This window comes from Dreissena polymorpha, chromosome 12 (assembly GCF_020536995.1).
Source record: "Dreissena polymorpha isolate Duluth1 chromosome 12, UMN_Dpol_1.0, whole genome shotgun sequence".
In the NCBI taxonomy this organism is placed as follows: Eukaryota; Metazoa; Mollusca; class Bivalvia; order Myida; family Dreissenidae; genus Dreissena; species Dreissena polymorpha.
Window position 1 is genome coordinate 40,826,928 of NC_068366.1, and position 23,088 is coordinate 40,850,015.

The 23,088-nt window shown below is 35.3% G+C and overlaps 1 long non-coding RNA gene across 1 annotated transcript; it reads left to right on the forward strand.

Moving 5' to 3' along the window:
* Nucleotides 1-2,878: 2,878 nt before the first annotated feature.
* On the forward strand, nt 2,879-11,741 carry LOC127853721 (uncharacterized). The gene is made up of 9 exons (XR_008036725.1): nt 2,879-3,106; nt 5,029-5,090; nt 5,864-5,925; nt 7,622-7,683; nt 8,569-8,951; nt 9,192-9,466; nt 9,775-10,568; nt 10,824-11,030; nt 11,518-11,741. It is a non-coding gene; the product is annotated as an uncharacterized LOC127853721 (long non-coding RNA).
* The last annotated feature ends 11,347 nt before the right edge of the window (nt 11,742-23,088 follow it).

A 23,088-nucleotide genomic window follows, 5' to 3' on the forward strand; every position in this document is an offset into this window, starting at 1 on the left:
AAGTTCTTATTTCATGGTATAACTTTGGTATGCTTGGACCTAGAGTCTTCAAACTTGACATGAAGGTTGGCCAGGATTAACAGATGACCACTGGTCATTTCAAGGTCATTCATTTGAAGGTCAAGGTCACTGTGACCTTCAATATAAAAAATGTTAAAGTTGTTATAACTTTGGTATGCTTGGACCTAGAGTCTTGAAACTTGACATGAAGGTTGGCCATAACTAGTTAGTAACCACTGGTCATTTCAAGGTCATTCATTTGAAGGTCAAGGTCACTGTGACCTTGAATGTAAAAATGTTAAAGTTCTTATTTCATGGTATAACTTTGGTATGCTTGGACCTAGAGTCTTCAAACTTGACATGAAGGTTGGCCAGGATTAACAGATGACCACTGGTCATTTCAAGGTCATTTATTTGAAGGTGAAGGTCTCTGTGACCTTTAATATAAAAATGTTAAAGTTGTTATAACTTTGGTATGCTTGGACCTAGAGTCTTGAAACTTGACATGAAGGTTGGCCAGAACTAGTAAGTAACCACTGGACATTTCAAGGTCATTCATTTGAAGGTCAAGGTCACTGTGACCTTGAATGTAAAAATGTTAAAGTTGTTATAACTTTGGTATGCTTGGACCTAGAGTCTTGAAACTTGACATGAAGGTTGGCCAGAACTAGTAAGTAACCACTGGACATTTCAAGGTCATTCATTTGAAGGTCAAGGTCACTGTGACCTTGAATGTAAAAATGTTAAAGTTCTTATTTCATGTTATAACTTTGGTATGCTTGTACCTAGAGTCTTCAAACTTGAAATAAAGATTGGCCAGTACTAGAAGATGACCACTGGTCATTTCAATGTCATTCATTTGAAGGTCAAGGTCACTGTGACCTTAAATGTTAAAATGTTAAAATTGTTATAACTTTGGTATGCTTGGACATAGAGTCTTCAAACTTGACATGAAGGTTTGCAAGCACACTTAGATGACCACTGGTCATTTCAAGGTCATTCATTCTAAGGTCAAGGTCACTGTGACCTTGAATGTAAAAATGTTAAAGTTCTTATAACTTTGGTAGGTAAAAATGTTAAAGTTCTTATTCCATGTTATAACTTTGGTATGCTTGTACCTAGAGTCTTCAAACTTGACATAAAGGTTGGCCAGTACTAGAAGATCACCACTGCTCATTTCAATGTCATTCATTTGAAGGTCAAGGTCACTGTGACCTTCAATGTTAAAATGTTAAAATTGTTATAACTTTGGTATGCTTGGACCTAGAATCTCAAACTTGACGTAAAGGTTTGCAAGCACACTTAGATGACCACTGGTCATTTCAAGGTCATTCATTTCAATGTCATTCATTTGAAGGTCAAGGTCACTGTGAACTTAAATGTTAAAATGTTAAAATTGTTGTAACTTTGGTATGCTTGGACCTAGAATCTCAAACTTGACGTAAAGGTTTGCAAGCACACTTAGATGACCACTGGTCATTTCAAGGTCATTCATTTGAAGGTCGAGGTCACTGTGACCTTGGATGTAAATATGTTAAAGTTGTTAATACTTTGGTATGCTTAGACCTAGAGTCTTCAAACTTGATATGAAGGTTGGCCAGAACTAGTAGATGACCACTGGTCATTTTAAGGTCAAGGTCACCGTGACCTTGAATGTAAAAATGTTAAAATTCTTATTTCATGGTATAACTTTCTTATGCTTGGACTAAGTTTATTTTCTTACATTTGATAATGAAATTGATGGAAACTTCAAACAATATGTTACTAATTTGCTAATAAAAAAATTGAGATCAAACTTTCCTAATTGTCAATTCAAGTTCATATTTGTGACCTTAAATGTTATTGTTGTTCATGTATATGCATGCATTCAAAACATAACACAAGGTTTGCTCATGCCTTGAAAAGTACTTACATTTCATTTTGACCTTTGAACAATATTTCAGTAATTTAAGTATTGCATTGACAAAAACACGAAAGGTACTTTCCTGTCATTTAAATCAAAAATCCGGCTTCAATGCGGTCATCTCCGACCGCGGAACTCTTGTTTACAACTATTTCTGCAATAATTAATAATCATTTTCAATGTCATTTATTTGAACAGTGGTGCTGATGTTTATCCAACAAGAGGTAATAAACTATATATCCGGTGTCTGTGATACCTTTTCTGTGAAATTATATTATCTTTGGCTTTTTGTTCTACTATATCTATAGATAGCTGATGTTGGTTGTTGTCTTAGTAATAAACACGTAGCTGCTATACTGATAAATTTTACCTGCTCATTGTGTTTCTATTTTTAATAACGGTTTCACCTCAAGTCATAATTTCAAGGTTTTTCTGTCACGCCTTTTTATTTAACAGATTTTTACCTTTATATATTTTTTAACCTCACAAAACACTTTTCTTTCTTGCTTTTTTTGCTTGCCTTTAATTGCTTATTGATAGCCTTTCATTTTATTTCTAATATGCTATTACTTCTTCATAGTTTTTAATTATTTTCATCATTCATCACTACAATCACACTAATTATTTATGTCATTGAAGTGTCACTAACTGGAATGAATTAATATTTCTTAACCTTAATGCCAAAATTTCTTTTTATATTAAATATAATGTTAAGTAAAAAGTCTTTACTTCTATTGTAATTTGATGTATAAATTACAATACTGAATTGTATTCAAAAAGTTGTTTATTGAAAACAAATTATTAAATTAAATGGTTTAGACATTATACATTATATAAATAAAATAACTATTGATTAAAATATATTATTTTATAGACAAAATAATTTACAAATATATCTTGTTAATGGTTTGGAGCTTCTTCAGTGAGTTTTTCTTTAGTGCCAACTAGTGCACAACAGCAACCTGCAACCAAGCCACCACCAGCTACCATCACTGCCTCTCAGTCTGTATTGACAACCAACCCCCCCTGGAGAGCCCTGTAGAGAGTCGCTAGATGTGGGCCATGGCAAGACAGTTAAGCTGCCACCAGCTGCCACAACGGTCACTTTGCGGACAACCAAGCCCCCTGGAGAGCCTTGTTAAGGGTTGTTAGATGTGGAGCAACCTTCTGCCTTCACAGAATAGATGAAGCCCACAGTAACAGGTATTAATTATTTTAATTAACAATAGGTTCTCTCATTTAGATAACAGCATAAATTACAAAAGAAGTTATTGAGAAAAATGATACTTATGGATAATTCTAACACGGAACGCGACTTGTTTTCTATAGACAAAGAAGGAAATCAAGTGTGGGATATCTGCAATAAATTATGGGCGGAGCTTAATGTTTCGAAAATAGTTCCAAATAAATGAATAAAATATTACAGTAAAATGCACGTGCTCAAATGTGCTCTAAAAGAAAAGTAATAAATGTAGAATGTATATAAGTGTAATAAAACAACAAATGGTATATTTGGTGATAAGTGGCATAACCACGCCTGCAAAGAATGTTAGATCTATTTGTTAAAAATCAAAATTAAGGAAACATTTATAGCATGTCAGCTTTTCAGTAGCATCAATAAACGTTACATCATTTAGTTTCTACGATTGTTGTTCTCAATGAAAGTGATGTCATTCGCAAATATTTATGAATTAAAACGACGTCATATGTTTGTACAATTCAGGGCTCCCCCTAGCCCAAAAAATTCTGTAGCCAACATTTTAGCCAAATGGATTTTTTGTAGCCAAATTTTAGAAACTGTAGCCAAAGTTTTAGCAAAGCATTCAGAACCATCTAGTCTACAGGGATGTAAAAGAAGAAACTGCAAAAGGAAGCTTTAATATGTTTATAACTATAATCATCAGGGATAATATTTCCCGCAACATCAAACGGTCTTGATATAAAATGGGGAAAAGGTATCCGAAAATTTATGTCTGAAATCCTCATGACAAATTACGTTAAAATGTATACCGATTTTTGCCATTCATGAAGGTGGTATAATAAATGTACAAGTAAAATTCCCTTAGGCATTTTTTTTAAACGAAACATACGAGTTTTATCAACTGGTTTTATCATTTTTATTTCAATGTTGTTTCGTGTGCTGATTTATCAGACTTTTTTTCATCGTTGTCAATATTCTGTGTAAGTCTATACCGATGTTTTAAATAGTTGTCGACTCGATAATAGCTTACAAACATGCACTGAACCAAACAAAAGTCTGTGCGTAGGTTGGCTACTGACCATAACTCAACCAAATGATTAAGGAATAATTCGTGTACGGTCAAGTTTGTTGTCAAATAACCCACCTGTGATAGTTTAGATGCGTAGGGATTAAATCACGAGTGCGAAGCATTTGAAACCACGCATCTAATTTTCCGGTAGTGGGTTATTCAACAACAAACTATAAAGTACACAAATTATTTCGAATCTAACACGGTTTTACCAAAGATTTATACAATGAATATTATTTTTCTTGGGTACTATTTTATGTAAAGTTCCGCGCATAAAAATAACTTTCGGCTGTTCTGTCGATCAGATCCGCGACTTACATTCATGATTATATTACCAGAATATTACGCTGGTGGAAAATGTATCGGCATGTTTTGTTTAGTTACAGCGCGTGCCATTGTGTGACTAAGTTGATAATTCGCTAACGGCTTTTACTCAAATTGATTGAATTCGGCAGCAATCTTTAATCAGATGTAATTGTTTATTTAAGCCGATAAGATCAACGGTTACACCATGGTTTTGTTTCACACCAGTCAGTTTCCTTTGTCTCGATATCTGGTTCTGACAAGTGTTAATGCAGACTGCGTATCAATTTTTCTGGTCAATAACACAGCGATGTATTAAAGCACAGTCTACAGCTGAAAGAGTTTACTATCTGGGATGGCATTTGTCAAGGTTACAATACACTAAATACTTTTGGTGTTCAATGCTATACCCTCTAAAAACAAAATCTTAATTTATTTGAAGACACAATTCTCTGTACGGGCACTTGCCATGACTTTATTTTTTAATATTTCTGTGTTCATGTGGTAGGGAAAACATTGTTGTATACTACAAATTCCCTGTTTTGCTTTTAGGTTGGAGACTACATAAGACTTTGACAGTTGGCGGGAAACCATCATCAACTGGAGAGATGCCGGTAAAAAGATGGCCATAAAACAGTGACCGCTGATTCGCATTGAGTTCTTTCTTACATAATGGATGACCTATGTTTTTTATTGTTTAAATCATTGCGGCTTGGAATGCACTTTAAGAAAAGGTATGGTTATGGGGGTGTCTACGCGCAAAAGTTTGACTTTATTTTTTGTTAAAGTTATTGCTTTTACATTGAATTTGTGCAAGAAATCTTTTGGTATGTTGTGACCTAAACTAACTTATGATAAAAATGAAATATCATCTGCCAGTGCAAAATATGACTGGGAAAGCAGAATTTTGGTCATTTCTTAGCAAAAGGGAAGAAAATAAGTGCATTAAATGCATGAATTCAGATTATTTGACCTGGAATAGTTGTTTTTCAAGTTGACCCCCCACCCTTATATAGTGGAATAAGGGCTAAATTGCTTTCCGACTTTAATTCAACCGCATATTGGTTGACCGTGTCGCGTTAATGTGTTACATGAAGTTAGAATTCAACGCCAGGGACTCCGTGATCGAGTAAGGCAACTAAAGCTTTTGCGAAAAGCATGAACATTCAAACAGAGCCCCATTTCACCGACATGGAATGTCAGGCATTTTTACAGTATGGACAGTGCAGCAGATGCTTAACTGAGCCAGCCTTCATATTTAGTACAATCATGAATTTAGCAAGCTTTATCACTTCATATTATTCATAAAAGTACACTTAAAATACATAAATGCATGTTTTTGTTTCATTTTTTTATCTTTTTCTATTGGGTATTTTGACTTTTTCAGGTAAAGGAATGTCTGCGACTAAGTCAAGGGCCACTGGATAAGGGTTGTTGATGGCAAAACAGGTAATAATATCATTTTGTTATCATGTAAACAAGCAAATAAGCATATGTATGATGCTTTAGGTGTGAATGACTGTCATAATCAGGTTTGTGGTCACTCACACCCTTGCTGTCATGTAATTCTCCTTGCAGTTTGTATTGATAGTTCCGCGTCCTGACATGTAAAGCTCGTGCTTTGTTGGCAACTGAAGTTGGCACTTAACAGGTTTATCCTTGTTCCTGAGCATGTATGCAGTACAGCTGAGTTGATTTGCTACTTGTAACCCTACAATAAGCTTGTTTTTGGTATTGTTTTCTCACAATATGCTTATATTCATGGTTCCGGCTTAAAAGGGTGTCGCGCCTTACTTAAACATAGGATTGTTATAGCAAGTGTCCCCTTCATCATTTACTTTAGAGGGATCTTTTTGACAAAATTTGGCACTTTCAGCAACTTGTTTTGTTTTTTATTTGGTACATGCTTCTCTCATTCAGTGATTTAATGACAGTATTGTCCTTATTCGTTTTTCTTTGCATAGAAAGGTGACATGAATCATCGATATTTGTTGTGTTGAGAATTCTGCAGGAAGCTGTGTCCCCAAAAGAAGTACTAGAAACCCCTTTCAGGACACTGCCTTGATCTGAACTGCCTTTCTACCCCTGTTACTACATGGAACATCATTGCTAAGCTTATAATGCTTGCCTACATATGTGTATTTTGTTCAATTCAACTTTTCCTTCCAGCTTAAACCCCCCCCCACACACACACACACACACACAAATGAGCATTGTATTCTTTCGTTTGGTTACAAACTCCCATTTGGACCAGATTGCCACCATAAAAATAGCCTAAAGTACTTATTTTGTGTCCAAAATATGAAAATTTGTATTGTCTTGAACCTCTAAATGAGAGCTGGCAATGCATATTGACCATCTGCTGCAGTTAAAAGGCACCCATGACATTATATGCTAGAATATTTCATTGGCGGCTGGTAAATAAATGGGCACCGATTGACAAGGCGCTTTCAAGATTTTACACTTTTATTGGTGTGAAATAACAAGTTATTGGAAGCTTATTGATTTCTACACTTCAAAGTATCTTTGATCTCTCATTTTGACTAATTAGTTTATTGTCTTGGATGAAATTGGATTGTTTTTGCTTTGAAATTGGCATTTTTGGGATGATTAAAAAAAAACACACAAAAAAGACATTATCAAAATTGCTTAGATGGAAAATATCTAACAAATTCATTCTTTCCCCACCACACATTAGCCCCACTTGCATGTCTATTTGGTTTGTTTTGGTATTTTATTGCAGATATTGAACACAACAGCTTTAAATCTTAAAAGGGCAGTTAAGCTTTAACAGGCCTAATATCGCCTTCTTCGGACTGAAACACCCGCGTGTGAAAAAATGATACAGAATGGCCAAATGGACAGCTAATCCAGCCAAACTTAATATATTGGTGCAATATGGATGGGAAGATAATAATATGAAAGAAAAACACATTTCAGTCAAAATAAATTTCTCTTATAGGTTACAATACACTAAATACTTTTAGTGTTCAATGCTATACCCTCTAAAAACAAAATCTTAATTTATTTGAAGACACAATTCTCTGTACGGGCACTTGCCATGACTTTATTTTTTAATATTTCTGTGTTCATGTGGTAGGGAAAAACATTGTTGTATACTACAAATTCCCTGTTTTGCTTTTAGGTTGGAGACTACATAAGACTTTGACAGTTGGCGGGAAACCATCATCAACTGGAGAGATGCCGGTAAAAAGATGGCCATAAAACAGTGACCGCTGATTCGCATTGAGTTCTTTCTTACATAATGGATGACCTATGTTTTTTATTGTTTAAATCATTGCGGCTTGGAATGCTCTTTAAGAAAAGGTATGGTTATGGGGGTGTCTACGCGCAAAAGTTTGACTTTATTTTTTGTTAAAGTTATTGCTTTTACATTGAATTTGTGCAGGAAATCTTTTGGTATGTTGTGACCTCAAGAAAATAATCGTTTGGCGAAAACGTCCGGCGAACGATTTTTTCTTTTGAACAATTTTTTTCCTGACAAAAATCGTTCGCCGGACGTTTTCGCCAAACGATTATTTTATTCGCCGAATTTGCTAAATTTTCGCCATTGGCTAATCTGGCGAACGGCAGCGGGAGCCCTGCAATTCAATGACGTCACTAAATAGTGAACTTTGTACATAGAAGGGGGGAGTATTAAACAATATAGTTCACGTCCAAAAGCTTGAACCAGATCAATCAGAATGGTGTTAGAATCAAAATAATATTTTTCTTTGATGGTTTGTAGTCGAATAACCCACAGTAAGGAGTATAGATGCGTAGGAATTAAATCACGAGTGCAAAGCATGAGTGAGTTGATAAAACGCATCTATACTCCTTACTGTGGGTTATTCAACAACAAGTGATTTGATAAAACGCATCTATACTCCTTACTGTGGGTTATTCAACTAGAATAGAATATTATTTCTTAACTCATATTTTTCATGTGAAATCAATTACTGGAACAATGGCTTGCAAGTATCGATGTTTTAGCTTATGTGCCTGTTCCTCCCAAATCATGACACTGCAAATTCCAAACACTCAAAATAAGTAAATATTAGATATTACACAGACACTGTTCTTTAATTCCAGAATTTCCCTTCATCGAGAGCTGGCGAGCCTGTGTGCCAGAGGTGGACCAGCAGTGGATTTAAAGATGTTTCGGATATCAGCTGTTCCTATGGATCCCACAGCGGTTATGTAGGATGGCGCTGACCTGTCCCTTCTGCAGGGTGACCCATCTTACCAAGCAGGGTCTGTACCGGCTGACCAGGATGGTGCTGGACATAGATTCTTTTTACATTCTACAACTGAGTATTTGCACTGAATCAAGTGCAAGAAGAATCAGATAGGCTGGAGTGATGCCATATTGGACCAGCTTGACCCGGCTACCTGGTCTTTGTTTCCAGTACAGATGATGTACCATAGCGCATGTGGCAATCGTGTCATATACTTGTTGCCCCAGAGAAGCTTAGGTAATCATGACTGTGTTAAGCTAAAAATGTTAATATATTGTCCACAAATGAAATTCACATTACGTGTAACTGAATTCACTCTGTCTGTCGATCAGTTAGTCACTCAGTCTCCATAAAATGGTGTAAGTTTTTGGATGGAACTCTTTCTCCATGTCTATCCTACTCTTCTTATTGTTGTATAAAACAAAGAATTGACATTAACCAACCACACACATGTGAAGATTTAAAATGTTCTTTCAGGTAACAGTCTCAGAAGCAGATCACCGAGCTGCACAATTTACGTTGGACAAAGCAACAACTGCAGTACATGAGCGACTGTGCTTTGTACCGCAAGTCTGTGCAGTTAAGTTAATTTTGACAACAACTTTCGAAGAACCCCCCCACACTACCCATTACGAACATACCAGTGGTTTCTTCATGTTTATCAGCAGGAGGTTTTATCTCGGTCGGAAGAGGTCAAGGCGGCAGTGACATCCATCTTTGGTCGGGTATTAAAGATGGACTCTACTAAGAAGGTATGAATGGATGGAAGATATTGAAGAATGCTCTTTAAATTATAGCTAAGACAGTAATTTGTTTCACTGATCAAAACTGTGTAATCATAATTCATCACTATTCGACCATAGTTAAATAATAACTTTGAGTACTTAGTAGCAACACTTGTTGATTGCAAATTACATAAAACGTCATAAGTTCTATTTAAGAATAGTATATCAATTAATGAAATTTTTAAATAAATTGTAATGCCTTATTCAAAATAGACACAATAACCTTTGAATAAAATTACCATTGTATTTTACAATTATTTTACAATAATTTCAAGTAACCAAGAAGCTGGCGGGTGAAGCTGCTCGGACAGCTGCGTGGTCCACTTACGTGGGTAATGAGTATGGCCAGGTACTCATGAGTGTCATGACAGCCATCGAAGGGTGTGGGCTCGAGGAGATGGTGTCAGGCATCATAAGACACTATTCAGAGGCTGGTGTTTTACCGCCAGTCCTGCTGTATGTGGACAGCAACTGTTGCGGGAAGTCCGCACTGATGGACATTTTCAGGAGTGCTTGACCTGACCTTGTCGTGCGATTGGACATGTGGCACTTCATGCGGCATCTTGCTGTAGGGGCCACAAAAGGCAACCACAGACTGTACGCTACATTCATTGGTCAGCTTTCAGCCGCCATCTTCCAGTGGGACAGGGTCGACCTGAATCTCATTAAGTCAGCAAAACGGGAAGAACTTATTCATTCCAACATCCGAAACCCCTCTGACTCAGATATCCAAGCCCGTCTAGACCGGAAGGAGTTGTCCCTGCACTGTCGTCGAATGACTCAAAGCACAGAGGTCATCACGGAGAGGATCCAGGCTGTCTTGGAGTTGTTCGATGGTGACTCTGGAAGGGATACCATGGGTGTACCACTGCTTCATCATGAGCGTATCTGGGAGCTCTGGAAACAGCAGCAGTGCATGTTGAGTGCCTCCAGGACCCTAAAGGTGTACAGCTTTACACTCAGACAGGCACACTGAAGAAGGGGGTGTGGTGTTGCCTGTGTATCGCTGTGCGCGAGGATCTACCTCCTTAAGAGTCTTTCCATCTGCACTTACAGCGATTCATTCCTGGTAAGTTTTATTTTACTGTTTGGTATTTAAGGTATTAATATATATATATATAACGCTTTTATAGCCTTAAAGCTACATTGTTACATGTATACAGAATAAAACCATATTTGTTTCATGTTACTACTCCTTAAATATGAACAATATACCAGAAACTTGTGCGTGTAATATTAAATACATACACTCTTGTTGAATACATAACTCTGTAGAATAGTGTAACAATCTTTATCTAGAAATTTATATGTGATTGTTCTGCAGGAACCAGTGCTAGCGCCAGCAACTTCCAGACTTACCTGCTGGAGGGCCTGATGCGCTGGAACGAAGACAGACAGATTGCTGCAACTAGCACTGAGAAGGAAACTGTTTTGTATGACGCACGGTTGAAGACTGCCACTAGCAGACTGAGTCAGGAGCTCTTCAACAAGAATATTTTCCCTACATTCCAGCCTCCAAACAAATACACTGGTAATTTGAATTTCTATAAGCTATTTTTCTTTCACAAAATTCTCAGACATGTTTAATATATTAAACCAGCTGTACATTGTGGAGTAAATCGGCTTAACTATAATTTTTATGAGCATTTTATTCCTTTTCATTGCTTGTGATGGTTTGGCGCGTCTTTAAACCGGTTTAAATCCCCTATGTTTTCTACTGACCATGATTCCAAGGTGGTGACCACAGCTTTAACAATTTTAATGCCTTATGTTGTGCTCTATGTATTGTCCTGTATTTAATATGCTGTAAATAAAATACTAGCCATTATAATGTTTCTGGACATTAGTTATTCCTATATATTTTATTTAATGAACGATCTTTTCTAGTGTTAACATAATTGTGACTTGAAATAACTATTAATGTTAATATAATAAATATGCTTTAAATGAAGTAGTTTACTTTGAACATTATATCAAATTATTTCTTATTGCGTTTTAAGTTCTTCTTTGGTTTACAGGAGAGCTGATAGGTATTGAATACCTCTACAGCCAAACTGGTAAGCCTCTAGGTGCTCAAGACCCTGTTAGTGAGACCGAGTCTGATGCCAGCCTCTTGGATGAGGGCTTTGAGGAACCCGGGGCCATGAATGATGATGATCCAACCATCCAGATAGAGGACTCATTCCTACCTGCTTTGAGTCGTGAGAGGGCTAAGCAGTTCATGCAGCAGAACAGGCCGTCTCAATCAGGTACTGAGGTAGTAGAGTGTACAGAATACCTAACATACTCAGTAGTTGACACTTTCATAATTTAATTATTATACTTATTATGCCCCCCTTTGAAGAAGAGGGCTATATTGCTTTGCTCATGTCGGTCGGTCGGTCGGTCCGTCCACCAGGTGGTTGTCATACGATAACTCAAGAACGCTTGGGCCTAGGATCATGAAACTTCATAGGTACATTGATCATGACTCGCAGATGACCCCTATTGAGTTTGAGGTCACTAGGTCAAAGGTCAAGGTCACGGTGACTCGAAATAGTAAAATGGTTTTTGAATGATTACTCAAGAATGCATACACGGCCAACAGGGCACACTCTGAGCAATATTACTGAAGCAACTGGTCTGTAATCCTAAATCTATAATTATCAGTCCAATGAAACATCATCCTTTTAGTAAAATACAGTGGATCAGTAAAAATATTATTAGAATATGAGATTTTTTGTATATTTTGTTTATTAAATATTGTGTTAATGTTTAATTTTGTTGATTAATATAAATATAAGCAGGACAGGGAAGGTAATACACTATTATATCTTTCTTATATACAGGGGAAACAAATGCAATAAGTTTAAATTTATTGTTACGGCATTTGCCTCCCTTGTAATATATTTACTACTACTACTACTACTACTACTACTACTACTACTACTACTACTACTACTACTACTACTACTACTACTACTACTACTACTACTACTACTACTACTGCACCACCACCACCACCACCACTGTTAAATCAGAAGTAAGTGATGTTAGGGAAGTCCTTTTAGTAGATGTCATAATTAAACAAAACTATTCTGCTTATTTGAAGAGTTGTTTGGGAATGCTTTGGATGCAGAGCAGATGAAGAAAGTTGTGCAAAGAAAAAGTCAAGCTAAGCACAAAACCCCACCTACAGCAACTGGTGTTTGTATTGGAACAGTAACAGCAGCTACTGTTACAATACCTGTAGCTACTATCACATCGTCATCTGCTGCAGCTACAGTAACATCATCTTCAGTAGCAGCTACAGCTACATCAGTTATGGCTACCAGTTCTGAACTAGTTGAGGATCAAGCTGTGGTAGGTTTTGATGAATTATGTATTCTAATAAACTAGTCATTCTGTCCTCAAACTAGCACTCATTTTAATTGTACATTACCATGTTGATTAATAATGGAAACGCTCCTACTCACTATTTATGTTGACATCTTTGCGTATTTATGGTTACGTCTATATGTACATTGGTATTTTTTAATTGTGAGAAATGTGCAAAATAATGATATTGTTCATTTTTAATGCTCTTCTTTTTTTTATTAATAAATTTCTAAACTGAGTATCTGTTCTTTCAGGATTCGGTTGGACCAGACAGGGTTCCAGGTTATGGTCATGTGATGGCGTTGCAGAGTATTTGTTTAACTTGAAAGACAAGGAAACTAAGGCCATTACCAATGCCGAAGCTGACCACATCATGAAGCTGTGGTCTAAGATGTCTCCTTACGACCAGTCACCAACAAAGTATAAGGACCGACATCAGACCCCGCTGATCAAAGGACGCTTCAAGGCGCCAAAGACATCCCGAATACAGTTGATTCCTGGTGTCCAGAGTGTCAAAAGGCAAGAAAACTAGACAACATCACATGACATTACTTCATGTTCCATTTGTCAATTTTTAAGCTAACAACTTCATCAGGATATAATAGCAAATAAGCAGCCATATACACATATAAAACCAATTAAAACTGTTTTATTAGCTCATCTATTTTTTGAAAAAAAAATGATGAGCTATTGGCATCACCTTGGCGTCTGCGTCCGGTTAAGTTTTGCGTTTAGGTCCACTTTTCTCAGAAAGTATCAATGCTATTGCATTCAAACTTGGTACACTTACTTACTATCATGAGGGGACTGGGCAGGCAAAGTTAGATAACTCTGGCGAGCATTTTGACAGAATTATGTGCCCTTTTTATACTTAGAAAATTGAAAATTTTGGTTAAGTTTTGTGTTTAGATCCATTTTATTCCTTAAGTATCAAAGCTATTGCTTTTATACTTGCAAAACTTACTAACTATCAGAAGAGGACTAAGCAGGCAAAGTAATGTAACTCTGACTGGCATTTTGACAGAATTATGTGCCCTTTTTATATTTGGAAAATTGAAAATTTGGTTAAGTTTTGTGTTTATGTCCACTTTATTCCTACAGTATCAAAGCTATTGCTTTCATACTTGCAACACTTATTAACTATCATAAGGGGACTGTGCAGGCAAAGTTATGTAACTCTGACTGGCATTTGGACGGAATTATGGGCCCTTTATACTTAGAAAATTGAAAATTTTGTTAAGTTTTGTGCTTTGGTCCACTGTACCCCTAAACTATCATAGATATTGCTTTCATACTTGGAACACTCGCTAACTATCATAAGGGTACAGTAAATGGACAAGTTGCATAACTCTGGTTGTCATTTTACGGAATTATGGCCCTTATTTGACTTAGTAACATTGAATATATGGTTAAATTTTGTGTTTCGATCCACTTCTAAAGTATCAAGGCTATTGCTTTCAAACGTCAAATACTTTCATGCTATCATGAGGTTACTGTACCTGGCAAGTTGAATTTTATCTTGACCTTTGAATGACCTTGACTCTCAAGGTCAAATTATTAAATTTTGCTATAACTTCTTTATTTATGATTAGATTTGATACTTGGACAAAACTACTCTTACTGACATACCACAATAGACTCCACCCAAACCATCCCCCGTGTCCTCCCCCCCCCCCCCGAATCCCCACCCGAATCCCCACCCAACCCCCCCCCCCCCCCCAAAAAAAATTTTTTTGGGGAAACGGTTAAAAACACAAATATATATTTTTATTATTTTATGTTTGAAATACCGCCCAACCATCGCACCCAAGAATACCCCCCCCCCTCCCCCCCCCCCCGATTTTTTTTTTTTTTTTGCATTTTTTTTTCCGCATTTTTGGAAGATAATGTAATAAATGTCCACGCCCCCACACTATACACCCCTCTTCACTCCACCCCTCCCTCCTTTGTGATTGAAATTGATTGAGAGCCCCTTCACCTTTAACAAGAAAATAGATGAGCGGTCTGCACCTGCAAGGCGGTGCTCTTGTTTTTATTATTGGTGCGACGTTATTAGTCATATTACATAAACAATGTTCTTTTACAAGTACAGATGTGCATTGGCCCCACACCTTGGTCCAGCCACGTAGCCTGACTGTTTCAGGTATCAGGAAGCCCTGCTGGTCAAGTTATGCGCTGCTTCCAGGTTCCACCACCAAAGATGACGTTCCCCAGGCACAGTGGCGGACTGTACTGGAAAAGTACAATTTAATTCGGGAGATGGTCTTCAACAGTCAGCGTGTAATTACAGTCAGCGTGTGATTCAAGACACACGCATTCAGCTGGCAGATATAAACCAGCGCACCTTGACAGCTTGGTAGGTATTTATTGACGAGTACATGTATACATACATATTATCATCATATTATAATATTATATGAACATTTATAGTCAATTTATCTATCACTTAATTTATGAATGCAATTTTTTTTAAAGATTATACTCAATTAACACAAGAATAACATATTATTGTTTCTCTGAAGAAATGCCATTTTCATTTAGTATTTGTCTGATTTCAGGTTCAGTGCTCGTGGAAAGCGCTGGGAGAGGACCTTGCTTGAACAGAGACTCGCCCTTCAGAGGGTTCCACTGGTAGCACCCGAGTCTCTGCCAGCGCCCATGAAAAGGCCAGTTGCCTTGGAGATGGGAACAACTGACCCACACAAGTTCCCCATCCAGAGCAGCACTAAAGGCGAGCTAACCAGAGTGCGAAGAAGAATTCTTCCACCAGAAGTGTGCTAGCCAGAAGTGCCTGTGCCAGTTGCACCAGCACCAACTGTGCAATTTGTGACTGCTCCTGCCCCTGACCTGGCACCGACATCGTCAATTTCAGCCCCAGCTGAACCTCACCTGCCGTACTCAACCAAGCACTACAGGAAGAGGAAGCTGGAGGCTGAGCAGGCAGGGGAGTTCCGGAGACAGTACAACAAGAAGCTGCCATACCGCAGCTGCAATAAATGTTTCGAGGACAGGAACACAGGAGGACATAAACAGTATTATGGACATTGGTGGTGTCCCTTTAAGTCCTCTGAAACTTATGAGGAGTTGATATATGCCCTTAAGGTGAAGGGCTATGGAAAAAAGAAAACTGAATAAATTAAAACATAAACAGTTAGACAAACATCACATTTTTCAATATCTGGACTAAATAATGTTCTCACACAGTGTTTTTTGGCTATTAACAACAAAAGGGTTAACATCAACCAAAGTAACGATGAAAAAAACATTCTGAATGCTGCTTAGCTTTTATTGAGTATTACTCACTGATTTATGCATTTGTGTTTTGCTTATATAAAAGCTAGAAGGTCCCAAGCCCTTATGGTACATGTCACAAGTGAAGTGACATCTGCCTTGAAAAGCAGAGGGAGAATGAATTGTGTTTATTAAGCTTAAAAACATGTATTTGGACTTTCTTGTATCAATACTTTTGTAATTATTTAATAAAGTTGACATATACTTGTAATTAATATTGCTGTTAATGGGAACATTCTCATAGTGTAAGCAAACACACCTCTCCATATGGAGAGGAAATCCAGGTTCAAATCCTGGCGGGGAACCCATATAAGCAGCAACTCCTATAATGTACATTTAAATCATACAAAGAAAAGTATTTGTGTATGGTTTTTAATATTCAAATTAAAATTTAGATTAAGATTTTTTTTTTGTTTTTTTCTATTACACAGACACAAACACAGTAATTATATGTTGTTTTACTTTTTGTGATTTATCATTAATATTAGGGCATCATCATGAGCTTCACATTATATCAGAGGTCCACAACAAAGGCCTATAACTCTGACCTGGCAATTTATCATAATATTGACCCTTTCTTACTTGACAAATAAAGGGTTGATTTGCAACAAATGTGCATCATTGTATCTACTACAGAATTCAATATTCATATCTTCAGGGTCATGCTATAAGGCAATTACTGATAAATATCCACGCTAATTAGGTCGAATATTACAACGTTTTGAGATAAAAGACAGCATATGTTGAGCAATACTTATGTGATGGTTTGGGTACGAATTTATAGGTACATAGCAAAAGGGTACGAATGTAAATATTTGGATTTTTTTTTTATTTTTAAAGTCTCAGTTGCACCATCCTAGATATACGTGATAATATGTAAAAATTGACATAATAGTGTGTTATTTTCCATCAAATTATATAATTTAATAAAAGGATTTATGGAAGGCCGGGATGTTAAAGATCTGGTTAAATGGTTTACACACAATCTATACATTTCTGCCATGCACGTCTGTGGCAAACCATCTCGTTTCAAGAAAATCATACCAAAACATCGAATAAACTATGGTTATACGCAAATACTAAAAAATGCATCGATTTTTAATCAAGAAAAATATAAACTAGCAATAAAAGGGACGCAAATATGAACGCTTTTGTTTTGCGGACAAATAACAAAATATAGAAAAGGAGAGCGTATTAATAAAAGAAAGGCACAACATTAAATATATAAGATTCATCAAACCCGATATATTTTGTGTATTCTGCAGAATGCGTCTTAAATTAAAGAAGTTAAATCGAACCACTAAACCGTATATGATATTTATATATAAAAAATAAACACTCGTTTGATGTGAAAGAAAGCCAAAAATGAAAGTACTACGATCAATGTGCGAATAAAAGTATAAATACATTTATAAATGTTAGCAAAACATGACATTTCTAAATGTTGGAAAATTATTCAATTAACAAAACAATAATAAAATTCCGGGAAAGCAACAACCTTCAGATGAGATTATCAAATGTTCAATAGTAAGACATTCTACAGCAAACAATAACAATTGGTTTAATCAATTAATATTCTTGTCTTGGTGCGAAGGGAAAAAGTGATAGTTTAAAGAAATTGACGTAAATGATGCCAACAATTATAAACGCATACCTGTATATGGATATTTTCACGGTTTTTGGCATGTGTTGAAGTTTTAAAAAATAAAAATGATGAAATAAATAAAATGATGTAAAAAGATAAATGTTAACATCGGATTTAAATAGCTCAATAATTAAACAAGAAAAAAATAAAGATAAAAAAGTTATCCTTAATTAGTCGCAAACAACTGACCATTTGAGTAAAAGACTAGAACTTTAACAACTCGCCCATCCGTAATCGTATAGTAAGTAATATGTTTATGTTATACTTTATATCAGCAATCATAGTACTGTCACAAAATATAATGATAACAAAAGAACTCGCCAAATTATTCCTTCGTAATGCTTAAAATTTTTAATGTTTTTAAATCGTCAAAATATGCAAATACTTTAATTTTGTAGAGCTTAGTAAATGTTCAGTATTACCGATTCATCGCAAAAATAAAAACTACAACGAAAATTTTGAAATCTGAAAAAAAAATCAATTTCGTCAATTAACCAAAACATCGTCGTGTTTTTATAGGGTGCATGCAAAGGATAACATCCGTAGTCTGCCATTCAGGTAAATTTAACATGTTTATGAAGTTTATTCATTATTTTCCTCAATTTGTCTCGAACGACGTCTGTTTAGTGAAGCAGTCACCCATAGCGTATATTTTATTTTATTCATTTTATTATTGTACATAGTAATTAAGATTAACGTTTTACACTATATATTGTGTATGTTACTTTTGTTGACAATATTGTTTATGTTATACAATTATAACAATGTTCATGGGTCATTTTGACCTAACATATTGTAGATATGTGTTATATCGGATTTGAATAAAACGTTTTTCGTCTTCTTATATAATTAATTTACTTTTAGATGCAAACAGAAAGTTCAAAGAAAAATATAATTTCCTTAAACAGATAATTCCTTCGTGCTAAATGGCGATAATTATGCCGGCTTTTATTACATAATTAACGGCTTTTATTTTTAAAAAAACTGAAATATCTATTACTCAAGGAAAAATATTGTGACTAACGAACAATTCATACTGTATGCGATAATTGGCGATAATTTTGCCGACTTTGAATATAAAATTCACGGCTTTTAAGTGGACTTATGAAAAAAGTAATGACTATTTAATAGATATGATAATTCTATTCAGCATTACTATTCAATGATAATATTAAATATTGTATGGCCTTTCTGGTATACCATGAGGCCTTTTTGGTTCACTTATGCGGCCTTTTTGGTGCGGCTTTTTTGGTAAACGGCCTTTCTGGTACTATACCTTTATGAAGGGGTGCATATGGACTGCCAGAGCCGCCATAGAAAAAATTATCAAAGGCTCTGAGAGTCCGTTTATATGGACTAGTCTCTCTTTTCTCTTTTCATTCAAATATATTTGAGTTTCGTTCAAACGCCAGCTGGTTACAACCACAACACTCAATTAAACTTTGAAAAATAATTAATTTATGCTTCTTTCAACAGAAATCATTACGTTTAGATATATGAACAAAATAATACAATGAATTTACCTGAATTACCAAAGTTGTTTGTGCTGTAACCAATTATGTAACGGTTATTCTTATCAATTTCATTTTTTTTTATGTAAGCTTTTGCATCGTCAAAACAATTAAATAACATTATTTTGTCTTCGTTGCGATTTCTCGCGTGGAGATTTCCAGACGCCAATTTTTAAAAACTACGACCAACTTTCGGTATCAGTCTCTTTACGGCAATTTTTTTGTTTCCTTACATTGTTGCCAAATTACCCATACGATACCATTGTGTCACACCGGTCTTACTGACCCGTGTGAATGCGCGCTAAGCATTGTGGGAAACGGACTTTTTTCCATCATGGCGTTGGTAAACATAATAAACACGGAAGTGAAAAATGGTAATTAATTATTATCAAAAACAGGCCCCATCAAACCGGGCCAGCTGTAATATATACATGGATGCAGTTTGTGCTTCAAAAGGAGCCACTTTTCATGTCAGTCTATTGTTTGTAAGAATAACTAAACACGTAACTTAGACTAACTAAACACGTTGCAAGACTGAATCTTCGAAATAGTAAATAAATCAAAATCATAAATATTTATAATTAAATACCTGCTGAAATTTGAGAACGTAAACGATTTAAAATAAACGCTGTGAACATTACAAAGAATCTTACATGTAGGCCTCATGTGTGAGAGGATTAATCAGGGATAAAATAAATGGAGTTCAAAGGATCTAACATTTTGAGGAGGACGTCATGGTATCTTGGACATTTGGCACTTTCATATATTTATTTAGTAGATACTGAAAATGCTGAATGTGCTAATTGCAACATCAAAGACGAGCAGGTGAGATTTTTACAGCTTTACTTTTCTTGACATAATGTTGTATGTTATCCATTTCATTTATATGGCGCTCTAGTCTTATTTATAAGACGCGCAAAGAATTTAGAGATACTTTTTATATGGGCTAAATTCTTTGCTCCAAATATTACCCATATAAAAAGTAGCTTAATATTTAAGATCTTCAAAAATTTGGACTAATGGCGCTCAATTTTAGCTCGGCTGTTTTCGGGGAAAACCCTAGGTATTGTCATAGCTTGTCGTCAGATGTTCGCGTCGTGTTAAAACCTTTACATCGGCTCTAAAATCAAAGTGCTTCCACCTATAACATTGAAACCTCACATGTATATGCACCGTGATGATTTCTTCACACCACACCCATTTTGGGGTCACTCGGTCAAAGGTCAAGGTCACTAACCTCTAAAAACTCTTTTTATAAATTTAATTTATTCAAAACTGCACCGCAGCCTAGCTTGGCACCCATAATGTGGTGCTCTTGTTTATATATAATTTTTAAAATGTATTAATAACCAGAATAGTTTATGCATGTATAAATAAAAAGATACAGCCATGAACAGTGTGTTTTAATTTTTAATAAATATGCTTTGATTGCGTATATGCAAAACAATGAAGTCCATATATTGTTAACTGATTTTTAAAATGTTGAATGTCACACATTACGTACCAGTCCGTTTATGTACCGGCACTTTATGTACCACTATCTGACACTTTATGTACCATATTTATAATACAAAGAGATAACTAATTTAATATGAATGTGTGTTATTGATGAAATGTATTTTGTACGATAGTATTTATGAATTTAGACTTATATATTGGCCATAGATTTTATATTTTGTCATATTGTCTAAGTGTCAGTAATTGTCTTAGTTTAATTTATTAGCCCAAGTACATGTAGTACTTAATAAATGATTTATTAGTCTTACCTGAAATTGAAGTAAATTATAAAAATTCATTTGTCTCTTATCTTATCCTGACTAAGGATTATAAAGTCTAAAATGTTTGTATTATATTGTATAATTGAAATGTGATACTTTGAAGAGAAGATAGAATGACCTTAATGTTCAAACTGTAAAAAATCAAATTATTTCCTTCTTTAGACTTTAATCATGTTTTGAGAATGACCTTTATTCATTAGGACTGCTATGAATGAATGGACAATAACACCTATATTTTATGTAGGTGGTAAATAAAGTTTCAAAGTACTGGTAGCACATAAAAGGTCTGGTACATGTACATAAGGTATTACACCCTAAAATGTTCATGGTATCAGTGTTTAAATAATGTAGTGTTTCTTATTATGTATTGCTTAGGTTGTTTTGTTTCAAATTTCAAATCTGCATTTATTTTAAAGCATTTTCAGTCATTTTGTGAATTCCATGTTTTTTGTAATAAGGTGAATTATGTTGTCCATGGCGTTAAATATTAATTCATGGTCGCTATGGTGTAGAGAATGATGTCAGCTGGGCATGGGTTCGATCAATACTCTGGGAGTTCTCATTATCGTCTCCATGGACAACAAGTTCTGGTGTACCAAGTACTGAAGTAGTAGTAGTAGTAGTAGTAGTGGTGGTGGTGGTGGTAGTAGTAGCAGTAGTAGTAGAAGTAGTAGTAGTAGTAGTAGTAGTAGTAGTAGTAGTTGTAGTAGTAGTAGTAGACTAGTAGTAGTAGAAGTAAGATCAGTAGTAGTAGTCGTAGTTGTTGTTCTTGTTGTAGTAGTAGATAATTAATTAATTAGTAGTAGTAGTAGTAAGAGTTGTTATGGTTGTGTTTGTATTTGTATTGAATTCTGATAATACAACACAATGATGCTGCTGCTAACGATGATGATGATGAATATGATAATGCTGCTGCTGATTGTAATGATGATTATATGATGGGACTTTGGTATTATAAAATTTGTGAGGTTCAAACACAAAACCTGTTGGATAATAAAACTTCTCATTTTATGACAAAAGAGCTAGATTGTAGAGTAAAAAATAAGTATCAAATTCCCTAATAGGAAAGCTACCATTAAAGGACCATGACTTGTGGGCTTCATCAAAAGCAATGCATGAAACAGTTATATCTCTTTCAAATGCACTCAATATTGCTGTGCCAGTTGATATGCTCAGAAATGCTTCTGGATGGGCATACATCAATGAGTACTTTCCTTCAGTTATTTCTTCTAAAGACACATTAACAACACTGTCGCCCTTAGCAGGAATTCCGGACGCGCCCCCTAAGATATTCCCTCCCCAGACATTTCCCCCATTTTAGTTTCAGTGCTTACATTACCCCCCCCCCACCCCACAATAAATTTATAATGGTTTGGTTGAAGTATAATCTTGATTTATTATCAAAATGATTATTTTGCTTATGTGATCTTATGTAATTAACTTTTTATATGAAGCAGCTTGTTTGTTGTTTTCTTTGGATTAATCATTCATTATTTTTGTAAAACTGTTTAAGAAGTGCATGTAAATCATTAGTAAGACGCGCATGTTGGTGTACTAGAGGAATACATGAGATATTCTCAAAATCTTACACATGTTGTTTTCAATATAATTAAATAGGTTCAATTGATGAATTAATTCAGTTTGAGTCAACTTGGGCTGGGTTGTGGAACTATAGTTATTTGTTGTTTTTAATCCAATTAAATAGGGTACTATGTAACTGTCAAAGAAAATATGCATTCATACGCATATAAGCCAAGTTCTGGATGTCACTGATATTTTCAATTTTACTAGTACCTAATTAAGACTAATTAAAACAGAATTGGACTTTCCTTGCAAAGTATTTATTATTAATAATAAAATAAGCTAATGTAATCAAAACATATTGATATTTTAATAATTTAACTCAATGATATTAATAATATTTAAATTTGCCCAAAAAACTAGGGCAGGTAGATAGGAAGGATTTTTTTTTTGAAAACCAACAGTGTTGTCAGTGTAAAATATTTG